The 18,731-nt window shown below is 55.1% G+C and overlaps 1 protein-coding gene across 5 annotated transcripts in view; it reads left to right on the forward strand.

The window, feature by feature from the left end:
- Positions 1-18,731, forward strand: part of PPFIA4 (PPFI scaffold protein A4) — a 62,195-nt gene that overhangs the window by 8,598 nt on the left and 34,866 nt on the right. The window lies entirely within an intron of this gene.

Raw genomic sequence — 18,731 nt, forward strand, 5'->3', positions numbered from 1 at the left:
GCATGCTGCTGCCTTCACCTTGAGCTTTTTTCCCCCCTTTCTTCCCTTCAGTGCAGGTGTGTACACAAGGAGAGCGACCGTGGGTCAGCTCCTGCATACTCACTGGTGAGCTGGAGGTTTGCCTAAGCCCGTTCTCCCAAAAGCATGATGTTTTTCAGGACTTACCCCAAACGATGGGGAACTGCTTCTGAGCACCCAAGCTAACCAGTCCCTGGGACAGCTGGGACTTTCATGGTTTCCTTTTGTCCCTCTCCATCCCCATTGGCTTGGATTGAGGCTGATCTGCTCTGAGGTGGCTGCCAAGTGCATTTGGTGGTACCCAAAGCTTTTGTAAATCTGTGAGGACTCATGGGCCCAGGATGCGTGCTAGTAACACCAGTAACCAGAGCAGGCTGGCCGGGGAGAGCTGGTCCGGACTGGTGGTGGTAGGAGGATGCTGCTAAAGAGAAGGTCATGGTGGCCACTGTGGCAGCTTTATTGCCTCCGTATCTTCCTCTGACGATGATGGTCTGGGTTCAAAAGAGTCCAGCTACTGAGCAGCTGCAGCGCCTGGCTCCCTGCTGGCCTCGACCTTGCTCTGGCAGGGAGACATGTGCGGTTTGGCTCTTTCTTCTTGTTGTTTTCCAAAAAGCAAATATTGTCAGATTCAGAGAAACTCTGGCCATATTGGGTGCATATTAATGTGGAGCCAAAGCAAGGCTCGGCACACATGAGCCTGCCTCCATGGATAGCTGGGATGGGAGCCGGGTCTGTGCATGTCGGGGTCTCTGCTGGGGGCGTTCGGAGGGATGTTATCTGCAAATGCAGCTCACGGACGGCTGGGGAAGCGGTGGAGGGAGATGCCAAGAGGGGAGGCTGCTGCGGGGAATCTGAGTCGCTCCTGCCTGCAAAACTCCTCGCGCTGCTGCTTGTGAGATGCCGGAGAGGCAGATCAGCTGGGGAGGGCCCGCTCGTCGCTGCGCTGGGAGCAGGAAAGGGGCTTTGTGTCAGCATTGGAAGAGCAAGAGCAGCGTGACTTCGGCTCAACCTTCCAGGCTGGGATGGAGCTGCCTTTGCTCTGGAGCGGGAGCCAGCGAGCCCGCAATGCTGCGTGACACTGATACAGCCCAGACACTCCTCTCCCCGGCCGTCACCGCGGCAGCCTGAAAAAGCCGGGGCGGTGCGAGGCCGCGCTTGCCTAACGTGGGCACCGGCTGCTGCTGGCTAAAACCAGCAGCTGTGGCTCTGCTCGGCCCTGGCTGTGGATGCTCCAGCTCAACTCCTCCAAAGGTGGGATGGTCCCCGGGGGGGTCAGAGGCCTGGGTGTCCCCTCGCAGGGTGATGCTCATGGGGATGCCGGAGGGACTGCTTGATTTGCTTTTCCGCTCGGGACTCTGGCAGCTGAGTTCCCAGCCGTGCTGATGGCACTGCGAGTACCCTGAGAAAGCAAGGTGGCATCCACGCTCCTCTCCTCAAGCAGTCAGAGCAGGGGCCCTGCGACGTGGTACAGCGGCAGCATGGCAGAGGGTGGCAGGAGAGTGGGATGAGGACCTCTGTAAAGGATGCTTCAAAATATGGAGGCATTTAACCATGGTTCCTAGGGGACTCGCTGCTCTGCGGTGGGGTGAGGCTGGCCTGGGGCTGCCGTCTCCTGCAGGTGCTGTGACCCTCCTCATCGGCACGGCCTCTCAGCACCCCAGATTTCTCACAGGTCGCCCCAGGCTTACCTCCATAAGTCAGCCCACCACTGTCGTCACCAGGGCAGCTTTCAGGGGCGAGCGGAACCATTCTCAGGTGCTTGCTCCCCATCCCGCTTGTTCTCCAGCTGTTCCACTTCCCCCATCATATCCCTGTTCTCATCAGTCATTATTTCTTTCTTGGTGAAGGCTTTTTAATAACATCTGACATTTCAGCTATTTTTGAGTAATTTCCTTTCTTCTACTCCAATTTTCTTCATAACTAGGAAGCCTTTCTTTGTCCTCAGCCAGAGGGGAGGTGTCTGTTACTGCCTCTGTTATCATATTCCAGGAGTTTTGATCGGGTTAATGAAAATCCTTCTCTCTTTCTCTTGCGTGTCACTTCTACTCCCATCTTCTTTAGCCTGGTTTCTTAAAGAAATGAAACTAAAGGACTTGTGTTATCACAGCCTTTTCTCTCCCCCCGCTCACTCTCAGATGTGTTGGTCTCGCTTAGCAGATCTGACGGGGTGGTGAGCTCGAAAGGCTGGGGAGCTTGAGATGGCTGGCGGGGAGGACAGAGCCAGGCGATGCCCCGGAGGGCCGTGGTGCGAGGGGCCGGTGGTGGTGCGATGGGCTGGGGCTCCTGGCCCAGAGAACAGGGCTGTGGATCCCACTGGGAGCATGAGGGGTGCCGGGGCTGTATCCCCAAGCCGTTAGCTGGGGTAATAGGCTGCATCGCCTGCCTATTTTTGCTGCCCAGTTGCTTTTCTTGTGTTCAGGAAGGGAACCAGAGGAGGAGAGTCTCTAACCTCGCAAATGGGGTGTTAGTCTGGGTTTCGAGAGACCTGGGCTGTGAGTTCAGCTGCAAGCTCACGCATGGCTGTGCTCAAGGGCTCTTCCTGCAGCAGCAGGAGCTGCAGCTGGTTTAAGCTAATCTGTTGGAGTGTGAAGTGCGGTGACAGAGGAGCCAGTGGAGATTTTCCACTGCTGTCCATGCTACAGCAGGCAGAGGCAGCAGAGATTTTCCAGTAGCTGCTGCAAAATCTGGTTCCCTGGTAGTAACATGGGGATTGTAGCAGTACCGGCAAGGGAAATCTTGGGGGTCCTGGGAGAAGCACAATGTGCTGTTGGTAGTTCAAGTGCATCGGTGGAAAAGGGCCAAAACGCTTCTTGGAGTGTCCTTGGACCTCATGAGCGTCTCCCCTCCTTTCCCAGCCTAGCCTGGGGAGGAGGGTTTGCTGCAGCCCTGCAGCATGGAGATGCCTCTGCCCAGGTCTTGCAGTGGGGAAGCAACCTGTCTGCTTGGCAATTTAGCTGGGGACTTAGCTTTTCTGCAGGTGAGTTGCTGCTCATTGGCACCACATCTTGTTGTAGAGCTCCACTCTGAAGGTTTTACCCTTGCTGTGCCGTGTCCTTCACTTTGCATGTACATCTGGTATTTCTTTTGGGCAACCTGACGTGCTGTTCTCTCTTCAGCCTTCGTCCTTCAGGCCTGGAGCTTTGCTGAAGCTCAGTGTGATGCCTGCCTAGTCCCACTGCTGGAGAAGGAGGTTGCCATCGGGAGTTGTGCCTCACTCTGCCTGATCCCACCAGGCACCTGCCTTCCTCTCTCCCTTGTGGTCCTTCCCAACGTGGGGGGCTTGCTGGGTGCACCAATCCTGCAGAGAGCACAAGGGCGCTTGTAGCCTAGCAATGAGCAGGGTCCTCACCAGGTCCCCATGGGCTCCCTTCTCCTAGGGGATCCCCAAACATGCAATCCTGTTAGGGGGGGCGCACAGCAGTGGCTCTGTGTCCCAGCTTATGGTGCATCCCTTCCACCTTGCTTGGCCTCTCCATCTACTTGTGGTCTGCTGGGTAAGAAGATCGTGGGAAGACAAGACCAGCCTTGATGCCACCATGGTCCTGCATGGTGCAGACGTTAGGGGTGTGTTTTGATAGCTAGGTTTCTTAACAACTGTGAGACATGGGCTTGGCAGTGGCCCCTGCTCAGGAGCTGGGTACTTGCATGGTTTCTCTTTCCAGGAAGGGTTTTGGTTTTCCTTTGTTCTCTCCAGCCTCTCTGATGGTGGTGAGATGGGCCCTGTAACTGAGGAGATCCCAGCTGAATAATCCACTGAGAAAGCTGCTAATTTGAAGACATGTCTGTAATAATTAAATCATTATCTGGAGGGAAGTAGAGAACAGATACCAAAACGGGGCTAATTAAAATCCAAACCCAGGATGACTTGGGCTCTGGGCCAGAGCACAGCATAGTCTTTTGGGGATGTCTTCATGTGTAATTGCTTTTCAGAACATCAGTCCCACCAGAAAACCCATCTGTTCCCCCTCACGAGACCAAGATTGACCGAGAAACCCTCTCGTCTTGTTCCTGTCCCCAGACCAGACACAGCTAGAGGATAGCCATATGCTTCGCAAAAAGCAGAGGAGACGGTGAGACCCAATCTAGGAGGGTATTCGGTTCTTGGGACGGAGGAACTAGATTCCTCCGTATCTCTAGATTTCATCCTTGTCTTCTTTCAGCCTTCAGGCTTGGCCGATGCTCTTTGGAAATCCTTTGAGATCTAGGAGCAAGGTGGGCTCATATCTGTGCCTATTCCATGCATGGAAGGATTTGGACCTACAAAGGTGCTACAGGGACCCAGAGCCTGAAAGGGAGGTGGCTTTGCCTGTAGGGAGGCATGAGCCTCTTCAGGTTGACTCCACATCTGGGGTGGGAGCCTTGGGAGAGGTTTTGTGTGCTGCACCACCTGTAAGGATGCAGTGCATTGCTGGATATGACCTCAGTCCTTGAGTTATCCTGGAGTGTCAGCTCCGAGCAGGTCCAAATAGGTAGAGGTGGCTCTGCTGAGCTGAAATGTGGTGACTGGCAGGTGTGGCTGTGATGTTGGAGGGGAGGAAGGCTCTTTGGAGAGCGCATCATGCTATGCCATGATGATGGCAGATCTACAGGGTGGGTGTTAACGTGCATACCCAGAGATGCTGTGAATGTTTTGCCTAAGGCTAGTGTAGCCTGAAGTCCACCGCATCCCTCAGCAGGGCCAAGCCCTTTGCAAAGGGCAATGCATAAAAGTCCCACCTTCCATTTTCAGGATGCTGGGTCCACGGTAAATTCAATCCTTTTCAGCTCCTGCAGTGGGTGGATTTCTGCATCAGGGAGGTGTTGCTGCTCTGTCTGTGCGGACTGAAGGTCCTAATGTGGGTGGTAGCAAGGTGAAACCCAGCAGCAAGCATCGCTTCAGATGAGCTGGCCTTGAATCACTGTATTTCAGCAGGGAAGGGCTTGCAGCTGTCCAAAGCAAGCTCCTTCCAAAACTGGGGAAGATAAATTGGTCGATTTACCTAATGGAGGCAAGGTCAGGGAGCTCTGTCTGTTAGGTGTGTGTGTCCTGAGCATCGCTCGGTGAATGCCCCTGTATGAGCACAGCAGGTAAAGGTCGCCTCAGGTTGGCTCGTGGCTGCAGGCAGCTTCTGAGCTTGGGAAGGTGGGAGGAGGGCATGGCATGGGAGGCTGGGCAGGGAGCTGCTCCTGCTCAGGTGAGCATCCCACCAACCCCTGATGAGTTATTTGTTTTTACCCTGTGTTGCCCTGGAGGGACTGCAGCACTGCAGCAGCACAGCGCTGCCACTGTGATGGTGACGTGGTAGATCTCAGGGACGGGCTGCTTTGGGCTGAACCATCCCTAAGCCAGTGCTGGCAGAGCTGGGTTCTGCTTGGTCTGACATCTGCAAGAATGGGGCACTGTAGGATGCCCAGGGACCAAAATCATGTCATAAAGAAGCCAGAAATTTAAAGCTGTCTGCAAAAATGGTCACTAAACCTTCTAGAAAATGTTAGCTCAGCTGCTGTGCTTGAGTTGTGCGTGGACAGGGACTCCCAATCCCGTGTGCGTCCCGTCAGCTTGTGAGCTTTATTATGCTGCTTGCTTTTAATAGACAGGGCGCACACCACTGCCGTCTCAGGCAGCAGATGTGTTGCCAACACATTAGGTCAATCCCATCCCGTCATCCCCCCTCCAGAGGTTTTAAGGTTTCCTGGCCACCAGGTTTTTGAGTGCCCACAGGAGGACTGCTCAAATGGAGAGACCAGGATGGAAACCACCATGCCTGCGTCTCTTCCAGCCAGTCGTGCACCTACATTTAATTTCTTCAAAAGCCTGCTGAGCTGCAAACATGGTTCCCCCCTCTCCTGATGATGTCTCATGTACATCAGCCAAATCCTGCTCTCACCTCCTCCTGGAGTGGTTTGGGGGATCGTCCCTGGTGCCAGTGCTTGGCCACGGGGCCACTTGCTGCAACTCAGCGTGTGCAGGAGCTCCTTGAAGCGCTGGGGGGGATTGCAAAGTGCTCTGTCGAGGGCCTTATGCCCATGGGCGTTACAGGGGTGGATGCTTCTTGGACGCCCTTTGGGGTGATGGATGCAAACATGGGCCAGGCTCAGCGATGGCATAGTTGGGGCCACCACCTTTGCAGTCTTCTTGGGTGAGCTGGGCATGGCTGTGGGACCTTTTGGGAAGCACAGTGGGGTCAAGGACACAAGCTCCCAGGGCTCTCAGGACCAGGCATGGGGCTTTGCCTGGGGTGCACTGGGTGCTGCCAGCAAGGATGCAGAGCTCACTGCATTAGCTTAGCTCCACATAGCTGACATTTTAAGAGGGAACGAGTTGGAAATTGAGCTGAACTAATGCCCAGTGCTGCTTTTTGTGACGATAAATGCTCAGATGAGAGCTCTGCTGACACAGAGAAGAGCTGCCACCCCTCTGCAAACCACAACATTCCCCACACTTGCTGGGGCAATTTTGTGTTAGTTCCCTCAATTTGAAGCTTGTAGTGTTTTTTCAAATCCTCCAAACCAGGGGAACAGTGCCTGGGCACTGTATGTCCTCCAGCCGGTGTCTCTGCTCATCCAGCATGGTGCTGAGCATCCCTAGATTGGGTGCTGGTGCGGAAGAACAAGGATGAAGGCAGTACTGGGCATGCACTGTTGGGACTATGGGTGCCAGGATCACCGAATGGGCATGGTGGTAGCATGGCCTGGAGCATGCTCACTTATCCCTGGATGCCCCGTAGTGCCAGCACATTCACTGGCCTCATCAGGGACATCTCGAGGGGACAGTTGCCCTGTGGCACCCCGTCCCTCCCCAGTGACACACCCAGGCTCCCAGCCAGGATGGGAACCCCATCCCCTGTGGCTCAGCCGCTGGCGCGCTGGGACCGCACCGGGTAAGGAGCTGGCTGATGCCTGTGGCTGCGCTGCCCTCCGGGCCACCTAGTCCTGCCCCACCTGCCTGGGCTGCAGGAGGTGGCCTTTCTGCCCTGTAAGCCACGGGGGTCATTAGCTGGGGTACGGGGGTGCTAGTTAGTGAAGAGAGGGGGTCAGGAGGGGGCTGGTGGAGCTGGGTGAGCCCCTTAGGGACTCTGCTTAAACCTCCCTGCTGGGTCTAACACAGCTCATGGCAATCACGACATTGATTTATTCTTCCTGATCTTCTCCAGTACTGGGGATCTCTGGAGGGAACTGGACTTATATATCCCTTAATATCTTCCTATTCGGCTATGTCTAGGAGGAATGAGCTCCACATGGAGCTTTTCCCATGGCAGGGTATTTTTGAGGTGCTCTCTGGTTTCTCTGATGGCTAGTAAGGGTTGAGCTAATTCCACTGTTCTCCTAAAGGGGAACAACTTGGATTTTCCTTCTAACTCAGTTCTCAAAGCGCAACATCTTCAGGACCTCCACCTCGCTGGCACAGTGAGCTGGGAACATAGTTCTCTGCTTCACAGCGTTTGGGGACATGCAGGGGCAGAGTCACCACCAAAAACTCCTCCGTGTAAGAAACAAGGCTTAAGTGCAAGGCAAATGCAGGAAAAGCCTTCCTGTAGCACTGTCCGGCCGAGGCGGCACTTGGTGCTTTCCTGCTGCTGTGGCCGGAGGCTGTGTGCTGGGCGAGCTTTGTCTGTGGGCTCATTTTGCATAATGAAGAGTGTGGGTTGAAGCTGTGGACTTGCTCGATGCGGGTTAGACAGGAGCAGACAGAGCTCTGGTGTCTGCGCCTTGCCCCTGGCCGCCTTTTAAAGGTCACTGTCCTCAGATGTCCCCATGCGGCTGCTTCTGCCATGCCATGCCACGTCCTGTCACTTGCCATGAACCACAGGGATGAGGCGCTGGGAGCTGAGACCCGGCTGCCTGGGCCCTCGCAGGCACAGGGCACCGTGGGAGCGGCAGCAGGGTTATTCCAGCCTGGGTTGGGGGTGGATGGGGGCCATGCTGCAGTTTGTCTCCATCTCTGCCTGCTCCTTACTGGGACCAGTCCTGCCTTCTGTGCTCCTCTGCCGGCTTCATCCACCCCTTCCAAACCACACAGGGGGCTAGCCAAGATGCCAAAGGACCACGGCTTGGCCAGGGAAGGTTGTGGTTATCCCCAGCATGAGGATGCTTGGGAGGAAGAGCAGGTTTTGACCAGGCAGGGATTTAACCCTGCAATCCTGCCTTGCCCTACGCAGAGCCGAGCAGCCACAGCTCTGAGATCCCATCCACACGCGTGTCCCCGTAGGGGTGGCAATGCATGGGGTACGTCTGGGGCTTTTTCCCCCCGTGGATGTTGCAGAGCTGTCCTGGCACTGGATCTGGGCCGATCATCCTTGGAGCCTGATTGCACAGAGCCGAGCATCACGCTGGTATCCTGCTCCCCATGTAGGCATGTCTGCAGCTGGGCGAAAGCTGTTTAGTAATTAGCTGTGCTATCAGCAATGAGATTAAATAACTTGCTAAAGCTACTTAGCACAAGGAATGGAAAGCAGAAGGGATGAATACAAGGGGGAACCCCACATCTTTTGGATTACAAAAACTATCTGAGTTGCCTCTGGTTGGGGTCATCAAATGCCCAAGCTAAGAAATCCTGCTCTTCTTGAACAGGAAAGACCAAGACCACCCATGTTTTGGGAGGATGGAGGAAAGTGACGCCCTGATGCATCTGGGAGAGACCCTGGATTGTCTGCAGGTGCTCTGGGGAGCACGGGGAAGGCTTGGGGTGCAGGTCTCACGGCTGTTATCTCTGCTTTTGTGCTAAAGTGGTCAACAGAGAATTGCTGAGCCCTGGAGGCCTCCCAGTGGCATGGGTCGTGCTCCTGGACCTTTGCTTTTCCCTTTCAGGTCACACTGGCTGCGAAACCTCCCTGAGCTTGATGCAGGTATGTGTTCCCAAGTCTGCCGTGGTTCAAACTGGAGCCAGGAGCACTAGGCAATTCCCCGGGCTGCCCTCTGCGGGCTGCGACTACCCGCTAATAGTTCCCAGATTTCACATTGAAAGCCCAGGCTGCCTCTTCTCTGGCTCCCCAAATCACCTCCCTTGGCTGTTCCTCAACACCACTCAAAATTTGTGGTCTGGTGAAGGACAGTGGCAAAGTGCTTAAGATCTGCTCGAGCAGGGCAGGGAGTGAAGTGCTGCTCCAGGCTCTCAGGAGCTTGCTGAGCTGCTTTCCCCTTCTGCTGTTCATGGAATTGGTGGCCAAATTTTGTAATGGGAAATGGGCAGATGTGCAGCAGATGTGGGGGAGCAATTATTATTGCTGAGGCTCGTTGCACAAAGGGCCATGCTTAGGGTGCAGATGATGTTCCTGGGTGTGGAAGAGATGCCAGCAAGCTGGGTGGTGCGGTAGAAACCCTGGATCTTGGGTAGATGAGACGTGCAAGCTGCTTAGGGCGAGCAGCTGCTGTGTTAGGATGCACATGGTGTTTGCCGTGGGGTTTCTTTACAAGCAGCAGCCTCCCATGTCCCCTGGGCTGGGTGCAGAAGCCCAAGCTGCCTGCCGTAGCGTGGGTACCAGGGCCTGGGTGGGTGAAGAGGCACCTCTGCATCTTTTCACGGGGCTCGGGTGCACCCACGGCACAGATTTCAGCAGCCCCGCTTCTTGCTGGTGACTCTTCCCCCATCGCTGAATAAATTAGCACCAGCAAGTGCTCGTGGTGTGCAACTAAAGCAGGGCAGGGGCTGGTTTGGCAGTGAGGAGGATGGCCCCTGGCTCCGGGGCGTTAAGCTCCCAGATGAAATAACTCCTCATGAAAAGTGTCATGGGGGTGGGAGGGATGTACCCATTGCAAAACCTCAAGTGGAAAAATAGAAAATCACCAGCTATCCCTCCGACTTATGGCAACGATTGACATTATGCAAGATTTCACCCTGCTAGTGGGGAAACTGAGGCACAAAGCCTCACTTTCCCAAAGGTAAGGGCGCTTTTGCAGTGATGCCACCTCTGTGACAAGGGCACAACTCCCTCCCCATGGTTGTAGAGTGTTTCCCTGGGCCTTGTTCACTCTCAAAGGAGCCTGCATCCAACTTGGGCTGGAAACCAGCCCGATTTCTGGGTTCCCAGTGCTCACTTTCACTTGCAGATTCATCTAGGAGCTGGTTCACTGCAGCATGCTGCTTCTAGGAGAGCGTGGCAGTTGCATTTCCCTCTGCTGCTTGTTTAAACTAACCTTGAATGAAGCAGGAGTCAAAGGCTTTGTCCTAACAGAGCAAAAGGCAGAGGTTTTGACTGCAAAATTATGGAAAAAAAAGGATGAAACAGCCACGTGCGTGCACAGGGATGGCAAGCAGACCAGCTATTGAAAAAGGAAATTATTGTAACCAGCGTTGTGGCTTTTTTGCGTCAGGTCAGTTGCTGTAAATACCCCTCCTTGTCTCTGTAGATGGGTCTGAGCGCAGACCGCATCCCGGGAGAGGCATGCAAGCTTGGTGTCGTGCACCAGGCGCATCCTCCTCCCTTCGGGGCAGTCGTGCTCGCAGGACAAAGCGGTTTCCCAACCGTTCACCCATTAAAGGAATTGGTATTTCTCTGGTGTTCCCAGCAGTCACATCGTTTGAGCGATTCTGCTGGGTTTTTGTAGAAATCTGCTACAAAATGCAGGTGACTGGAGTGGGATTGTGGTGACAGGCTTTGGGGATTTGGTTTGCGTTCCTAATGGTTTTGGGTAACCCCTTCTGCCTGCTGGGGCAGGCCTGCAGCAGGGTGAAACAAGCTCATGGGCTTGTTACGGTGATCGTATGGCCTTGCTTCACCAGCACGCTAGCTGGGCACCCACGTGAGCTCCTGGCCACTCTGGCATCCTCATGGGTTTAGCAGCAACTTCAGAGCTGTCGTCCTCTCTCCCTTCAGTCGTGTTTTTGGCTGTTGCAAACCCAGAGATGAAGTTTGAAGGTGAGTCTAGGCTCGCTGAGTCTCTTGGCCAGGCTTTGGGATCCCACTTGTCAGAGGGATCATCCAGTTTGGAGCCCCTCCAGGACTCATTCTCGTCTGTCATCTCACCCCAAAGTGCAAAGGCAGGAGGTTTGCGTGTTGGTGTGTCTTTACCCCAGCAGTCCCTCCCCGTGCCAGATTCCTCCTTGCAATAAACTGGGATTATGCCTTTCTCTGGGGTAAGCTGAGGGCATGCAGCCTATTTTGGAAAGAGGGAAACTGAGTCAGGAACCATAACACAACCGATACGACACTCTCCAAGGGGTAACCCAGTCCTGTAGATCGGCGTACATGGCCGAGTTTGGGTGCCAACCCCTGTTAGGGGCGTTCAGCGTGTGCACCCCGTGCCTACGCCAGGGGACCCGGCAGAGATTTCGGCTCAGCGTCTGACAAGCTTTTTGTTGCGGAACAATTGTGTTTCTGCACAATGGCAAGGAGCAGGTGGCTTTCTGAAAATACCCGCTGGAAGTTGTGTGTAATGCCTCCCCTCCCACTGGGAACTATAAATATCAGTTGAATACTAACACTTACTTCTCCCTGCAAAGAAAGAGCCAGATCTGGACATTTTTCCTCCTCGTTTCTCCTCTGGCGTAGCGGCTTGGAGCGAGCAAGGGATGAGGATGGGAATCACTTTTTGGTTTTGGAGCAAGCGTGCCCATTAAGGTAAGATATTGGCAGTAGCTGTCTTTTATTGCTTGCAGTGTTCTCTGTCCCCATGCTTTAGGGGCACCTGCTGCCTCCCTGCCACCTCTGAGACAGGTCCAAACCCTGGAGGTGCTGCCCAAACGTCCTGTCTTGCCAGGACTGCAGGTCTAGCAAGGGACAAGTTGGGCGTTGTCCTCTGGTGAGCGAAGGACACATTGCTGCAGGTGTGGAGACCCCAGGTGACTTCCCAGGCCTAGACAGGAGAGGAGACACAGCTAGATCTTTCCTCAGGCCTCAATTACATCCATAGTACAGATCTCTGCAGCGGTGACTCTCCCTCTGCGAATCCATCTCACCCTTTAGTATATGACTCTCATCCTTTGCTGCTAAAAATTGGCACCTTATTTCTAGCCAGAATGCCTCATTTCCCTTATTATCCCTGTGTGTCCTGGCCACGGGCTGTCCCTGGCAGGAGCCAGGTACCATCTGCGTGGCACCCTGCCGTCGGCGGGGCTCTGTTAGGGAATGTGGAGGCACCATCACCATATGGACCCCATGGTAAATCACAGGATCCCAGAATGGCAGGGGTTGGAAGGGACCTCTGGAGCTCACCCCGTCCCACCCCCTGCTGGAGCAGGCACCCCCAGAGCAGGGGCACAGGACCGCGTCCAGGCGGGGGGTGAATGTCTCCAGGGAAGGGACCCCACAGCCTCTCTGGGCAGCCTGTGCCCCTGCTCTGGCACCTGCACAGGGAAGGGGTTTGTCCTCATGTTCAGGTGGAACTTCCCGTGTTCCAGCTTGTGCCCGTTGCCCCTTGGCCTGGCGTTGGGCACCACTGAAAAGAGTCTGGCCCCATCCTCCTGACACCCGCCCTTCAGATATTGATAAGCACTGATGAGACCCCCCTCAGCCTTCTCTTCTCCAGGCTGAACAAGCCCAGGTCTCTCAACCTTTCCTCACAAGGGAGATGCTCCAGCCCCTGATCCCCTTGGCAGCTCTGCGCTGGCCTTGCTCCAGCAGTTCCCTGCCCTTCTTGAACTGGGGGGCCCAGAACTGGACGCAGCACCCCACATGTGGCCTCACTGGGGCAGAGCAGAGGGGGAGGAAAACCTCCCTCGCCCTGCTGGCCACACTCCTTTCAATGCACCCCAGGACACTGTTGGCCTTCTTGGCCCCAAGGGCCCAGTGCTGGCTCAGGGTCATCTCGCTGCCCCCCAGCACCCCCAGGCCCCTCTCAGCAGAGCTGCTTTCCAGTAGGCATCTTCCTTGTCTTTCTCAGGGGACTGGAGGTGCCCAGAGGCCACAGTGCAACCCAGGAGTAAATGTAAGGACTAAGGAGAGATGCTGGGATGAGGCTGTACCTGCCAATTGGTTTTGTCATTGAAATGCAGCTTTTTCCCTGTGGATCGCCCAGGATGGGTGCTTGAGCTTGCAGCCAGGTCTGCTCAGGTCCAGGCTTGTAAAACTGTAAGAAACCTGTAGAGAATATAGATAGGGGTCTGTGCCCAAGTGATGCCGCAGGAGGAAAGGAATGATGGAGAGGGGCCTTTGGGGTGTGTGGGGCTGCAGAGAGGGATGCGGGTTGCTCCTGGCAGACATGGAGCTCAGCTGGCTGTCTCCAATGCAGACAAGCCCCATCCGGACACCGTGGCATGAGCAGCAGCTCTCCTGCTGTCTCAGGGCAGAAACGCCTTGGGAGGTGAAATCTCAGCCCGTGGCTCCCACAGCATGTGGCAAAGGCATCTCTGAGACCTGCCGTGGGTGAAGATTCCCATTTGTAGGCTGTGTGCTTAAAACGGCGATTTCCACTGTTGGTCCAGGGCACTTCAACATCCTCTTTGTTGTGTGCACAGGAATAATCTCCATTTTCTGAGCCTTTAATTACCATGACTCCCACTGAGGCTAAAATGGAAAGCAGGCTCTGTGGGTTGGTGGAGTGCTGAGGATGTTCCTGCTCAATCCGCAAGCCATCCCGCGGCTCAGTGGGTCAGGACTGACCTTCTCCTGGGCATACCGGGGGGATCAGTGGTTCAGCACATCCTGGCTGCTCCAAAGCGGTGTCAGACTTCAATGAGGGTGGGAAGGATTTATGCCTGGACATGGCTTCATCTGCGGGAACAGCGATGGGGACGCACTTGCTGGAAATGTTAGGGCATGACCCTTTCACAGCCTGTCCATGTAATCACATTTAATGCAGCATCGCAAGGAAAAAGGGACAAAAGAAGTGCTGCAAGGGGAAGCCAACAGCAAAAGGGCATCACCTTCCTTTTCCCTCCCAAGTCTGGCTGGGAAGGGGTCAGCGCAGGCCACTGGGACCCCGTCCTCAGCTGGTTCAGCAGAGGGGAGGCCATCCTCACGCCGGTGAGTGGCAAGGAACGGCCGCTGGTGTGGGCTCTGCCGCTCTGACTGCGCTGCTCTTTTGAGGCCAGGTTGAGCGGCTGACGAGGATTTTCTAGGAGCGGAAAAGATCAAACTGACGTTTTTATGGGATGATCAATCTCCGCGAGCTTGTTGCCTCCGAGGTGCGCGTTAAACCCTCTTTGCCAGCTGCCTGCTGGGGTGATGATCTTGCTGACAGAGCCATGGAGGGTTTTTTCTTTCTCTTGTCAGGGCTGAGATGAGAGTCAGAGAAAATCCATGAGCCTGTCTCTGCCTCAGTCCACAGGCTGTTTTGTGTGTGGATAAATGCTGGGTGTGCTTCTCGCCCTGGTGGACATGGGAAAGCCGTTTCCTGGATTTCAGCATCCAGTCATTTCAATGGAAGCACTTCCCTGGGCGCTGGGTGGGTGCTGTGCCCTGCACCACAGACCGAGCATCCTGTACGCAGCTTGTCTCGCTATAGAGTCACGCCAAGCAAATAATCAGCCCAAGGGCAAAGAAACCCCCCTCTGCTCTCCATCAGCTGCTCCATGTCTGGGTACCATCATTGCAAACCAGCCTCTCCAAGCGAGCAGCGCATGACTGTGCTGGTTTCCATCCCGAAGAATGGGGAAAGCATCTTTTTTTGGGGGGAAGGGATAGTAAAGCAAGCACGTTTGCACTGGCAACAAACCTGCTTCCAGCAAGTCTGTGCCTGGCAGCCCCGTGGGACTAAAAATACCCAGCAAAGGGCTAGAGCTGCACAGTGTCTGTTTTCTCAGCTCACCAGCTGTCTCCTCGCATCCTCACTCCTCTACCCAATGATTATCCCATCAGTTAAGGCCCTCTAAACCCAGGCAGTAGCATTTACGTAGTTTTACCAGATACAGTTGAAAGGTTGAGATTCACAGGCAATGTTTTGCTGCTAATTGCCAGCAAGCTCAGACCCCTCCGACATCCAGTGCTGAAGGGCTGCTTTCGGTCTGCCCTCGCTGCTGCTAAAGACACCAGCAAAGTGTGTGATGCATTTGGGCTGTCATCTACACTGACATCGCCAAGGTCCTTAAAAGCAACTATTTGGGCATGCAGGTCTGCCTAAGAAATGCTGAGCTTTGCTATGCGGGGATGGCGTCTTGTGTATGCAACCACCAGCTGGGCTCCCGGGGGAAGGAGTGCGTGGGAAGGGGTGATTTTCTGTTGCTTTTGGAGAACGGAGAAAATCCCAAGGTTTGAGGTTGTACAGAAATGAGGGGATGCTCGTGTTGAGGGGAGCTGACGCGTGTCCCTGCACACAGGCACATCCCTACTCATGTGCACGTCCCTGTGTGCGTGGATGTTGCTGCATGTGTGCGGGTCCCTGCGTGTGCGCACAGCACTGCACGCTCACCCGTGCCTGTTGCTCACCAAACACACTTCCCGCTTCAAAGGGCTTGAAGACAGCAGGTATCAAACCCAGCCTGGTCCTGGGCTCCTCACTTGGCATCACAAATAAAACCTTTGCAACCGCCCTGACCCCAGATGATGGTCCATCCTGTTAGCTGGGCTGCTCCTGGGCTTTGTGGTTTTGCTATAGCTCTGGTTTTGCAGTGAAAGCTGCTGTGGTTGAATCCAGAAATAATCGTTGCCCGGTGGTTGTTGGCGGGACGGCTCTGCGACAGGGATGCTAGAGGCAGCTCAGTGTCTGTCCATAGCGGTTATGGATGTGACCGGTGCCTCTGCAGTGCAGGGACTTTTCCACTCATGGGGTCTGCCACAGAGTCAGACGGGAGATGGGCACACGTGGCTGAAAAGTTTCCAGAGTTACGCTTGGAGGTGGCAGAGCATCAGCCTGGATTTACTTGCCAGGGACCTGCTGGCAGAGGGATGCTCACAGTGCAGCAGTGCCATGGGGAGTGTGGAGAGCCCTTGAAAGCCCTGGGCTGGCTGCCCACCACCTGCCTGGGGGCTTCAGGCCAGGATGAAGAGGGCTTTGGCTGCTTTTTGTGGTGGTAGGAAGCCTCATCCCTGCTTGTAGTGCTTTGCCAGCTGCAGAGGATCGTAGCAGCTCTCCTTTCCTTATGCCACAGTGCATGCCCTCCGTACTACCCACACCTGGTGGCCCGGCGTGCGAGGGGAGAACGTGACCACGCTCCAGTGAAGTCATCCCCCAAGCCCAGGGCATGGAGGAGCTTTGAGTCTCTAAGCATTGCCTTGTCCTGGCTGGACAGTTTTATGCTGTATCACGTCTTTGCTGAGCGTGCTCGTGGGGCAGAGCACAGATGCTTTTGGGGACCAGTGAGATGGGATGAGTCTGTCCTGGACCAGCGTCAGTGCTGTGCGAGATCGCCATGACCCTGTTATCACCCTCCCCAGGCTGAGGTGTCCAGGCTGTGCTTATCACCCCCAGCCTCCCTTCCCAAGCACAGTAGGTGTAACAGGATATAACTGTGTACCGGAGCAGGTTGCAGTGAAGCAAAGTAGCACATGGGCTTACCCAAAACCGCCCCAACCACCCTGCACAGCCTCAACCATGGGGGAAGCATAAAGAAAATAACCCCTTGGGTGGTGCTAGGGGTAAACCTGTGCCTCCTCCTGCACCGTGTGGGTCCAGCCCCTTGGATTACCTCCATGGGGCGTGGGGAGCCGCCACGGCCCCCTGGGACTGGCAACTGCGGAGTCTCCTCATGCTAAGCAAGTCTCTCCTTTGCATCTGGGATAAATTTCCATCCCATCATCGCTCCAGTCAGATTTATGTCTTGGCCTTTCCCTGCAGCATTTCCCCTCCCTGAGTGCCTGCAGGGCTCTTCCCTCCAAGCCTTGATTGATATCTCTTAATCACCCGCTAATTCGTTCAGTTCCTCACCAGCAGCTGTGGGGACACAGCCACACGGCTGATTTTGCCATTCATGTCGTGCTTGTGGGGCCGTCTGGCTTTCTGTGGCATGGACGTGCTTTCTCCATGCTCATCCCACAAGCAGAGGCACAGCAGCAAGATGAGGCGTGAAAGTCGCCTCACTTGGGTTTTGCATCCAAATTAATAGTGTTTAGCCCTGGGGTAAGGCTGATTTCTGCTCTTCTTGGCCCCAAGTCTCCCTTGGGATGCTTAGGGCACCTGCCCTCCGGGAAGGCTGGCAGCGTGGCCGTGCTCGTGTGTGGGCTGCTAATAAGGGGAAGGAGGACTGGAAAACACTTTACCTGCTTAATTATGAGAACGGGGCTCATGTCCAACTCAACCCAAGGAGAGCAGGGAGCTGGAGTGGTCCCTCGCTCTGTGCCTTTTCCTCCACCAGCCTCCTTTTAGCCGGGATGCTGCAGGGACAGGGTATCAGTCACAGTTATCCCATCATCCATCTCCCAACAGCCAGGAGGGTGCGTGAACAAACCTCAAAGGTTCAGGACAGCGTTACGTGCCTGTAACAGGTTTTATCCCACTTGAGGAATGCAACTTAAATCTGTAAAGGGGGAGGAGGTGGGACAGACACCTGCAGAATGCCCTGTCCCATGTCCCCAGCATGCGGGAGCCAGCTTTCAGCGTAACGCACTGGACGCACATTGAGGGCCTGGTGCTTTTGCCAAAGTTTGTCTATTTTTAGAGGGTTTTTTGTGTCAAACTTCCCATCAGCTGATGAGCCAATGTCGTCCCAAGAACAGAGCTACGGTTCCCCTGGCCCTGGCAGCGTGTGTCTGCATGCCTGGGTGCGTACAAAAGCATCTCCTTACGCACGCCGCCTTTGAAGGGGGAGAAGTGCCCCACTGTGCTGCCGAGCTGTTTGAGACACGAGCTTTTATTCCAGCGCAAAGGGCCAGAACGGGCTGATCTGGCCCATGAGTGCGTGCAGGCCCTTTTTGTTCGTGTGCGTATGTTGGTTTGAAAGGGGGGTGATATAAGGATGTTCAGACCTAGCCTCAAGAGTTATATCTATTGCAAAGATGTAAAAACTTGCTAAGTTAGGGGGAGTATCCCACAAGCAGCTGGACCAGCGGCCCTCCCACTGAGCTTACCCCTTGCAGACAAGACAATACGGGCTGAGCAGGTCCCCAGGGCAGCTGGGGCAACAGTGGCACACAGACCCTCGCTGCTGGGGACCCTCATCTGGCTTCAGTGGGCTCAAGCTCACCCAAAGGTCTGCGTCGCCAGAACTCCCTATCTGTCATCTCGCTTGTGGCTGGGATGGGGGACATCCCAGCCCATCACCCCAGCGGTTTTGGGCTGTGGAAGTGGAGGTGAGGCTGCAGGTACCAGCATTGCCACTGGGTCAAGTCCCTGGGTCCACCTATGCTTTAATCCAGCCTAAATCCAGGCTGCTGCCCAAATAGGAAGCTCTGTCTCATCCCTGGCACGGGCTGGGGAACGGTGCTTGTGCTTGGGCAGTAATTCAGGGATGCTGCTGCCTCCATCCCCTGTGTGGGGGTTTGACTGACAGAGGATGTGCTGGAGTTCAGCTAACACTGAATGGCTGGTCCCACCACATCTGTCCCTCTTGGTGCCGCAGGGAGAGGGGGCGTGAACATCAGTCTGATCATTCATCTCATTTGCTTCTGTGACTGCATGCCAGCTTTGGGCCAAACTCAGGTTTGAGCCTGATTTTCTGCAAATGCAGAGTTTCTGTGGCTAGAGGACATCTGGCCTCAGGGTCCCTTGGCAGCCAGGCACACTGCAGAGAGGATAGGACCTTGACCCGGGGTATGGGAATGTCAAAGACTGTTGTAGGATTTTGGGTCCCGGGGATGCTGTGCTCTGCGGCTCGGTGCCCTAATGGATGTGGTGTAGTGACCCTGTGGGCGCAGGGTGGTACAACCTGACACAGCCCATTGCTGCGGGTCCTGAGCCCACCTGTTGCAGCCCACGGGTTTGAT

The sequence above is a fragment of the Phalacrocorax aristotelis genome, chromosome 21 (assembly GCF_949628215.1).
Source record: "Phalacrocorax aristotelis chromosome 21, bGulAri2.1, whole genome shotgun sequence".
Lineage (NCBI taxonomy): Eukaryota > Metazoa > Chordata > Aves > Suliformes > Phalacrocoracidae > Phalacrocorax > Phalacrocorax aristotelis.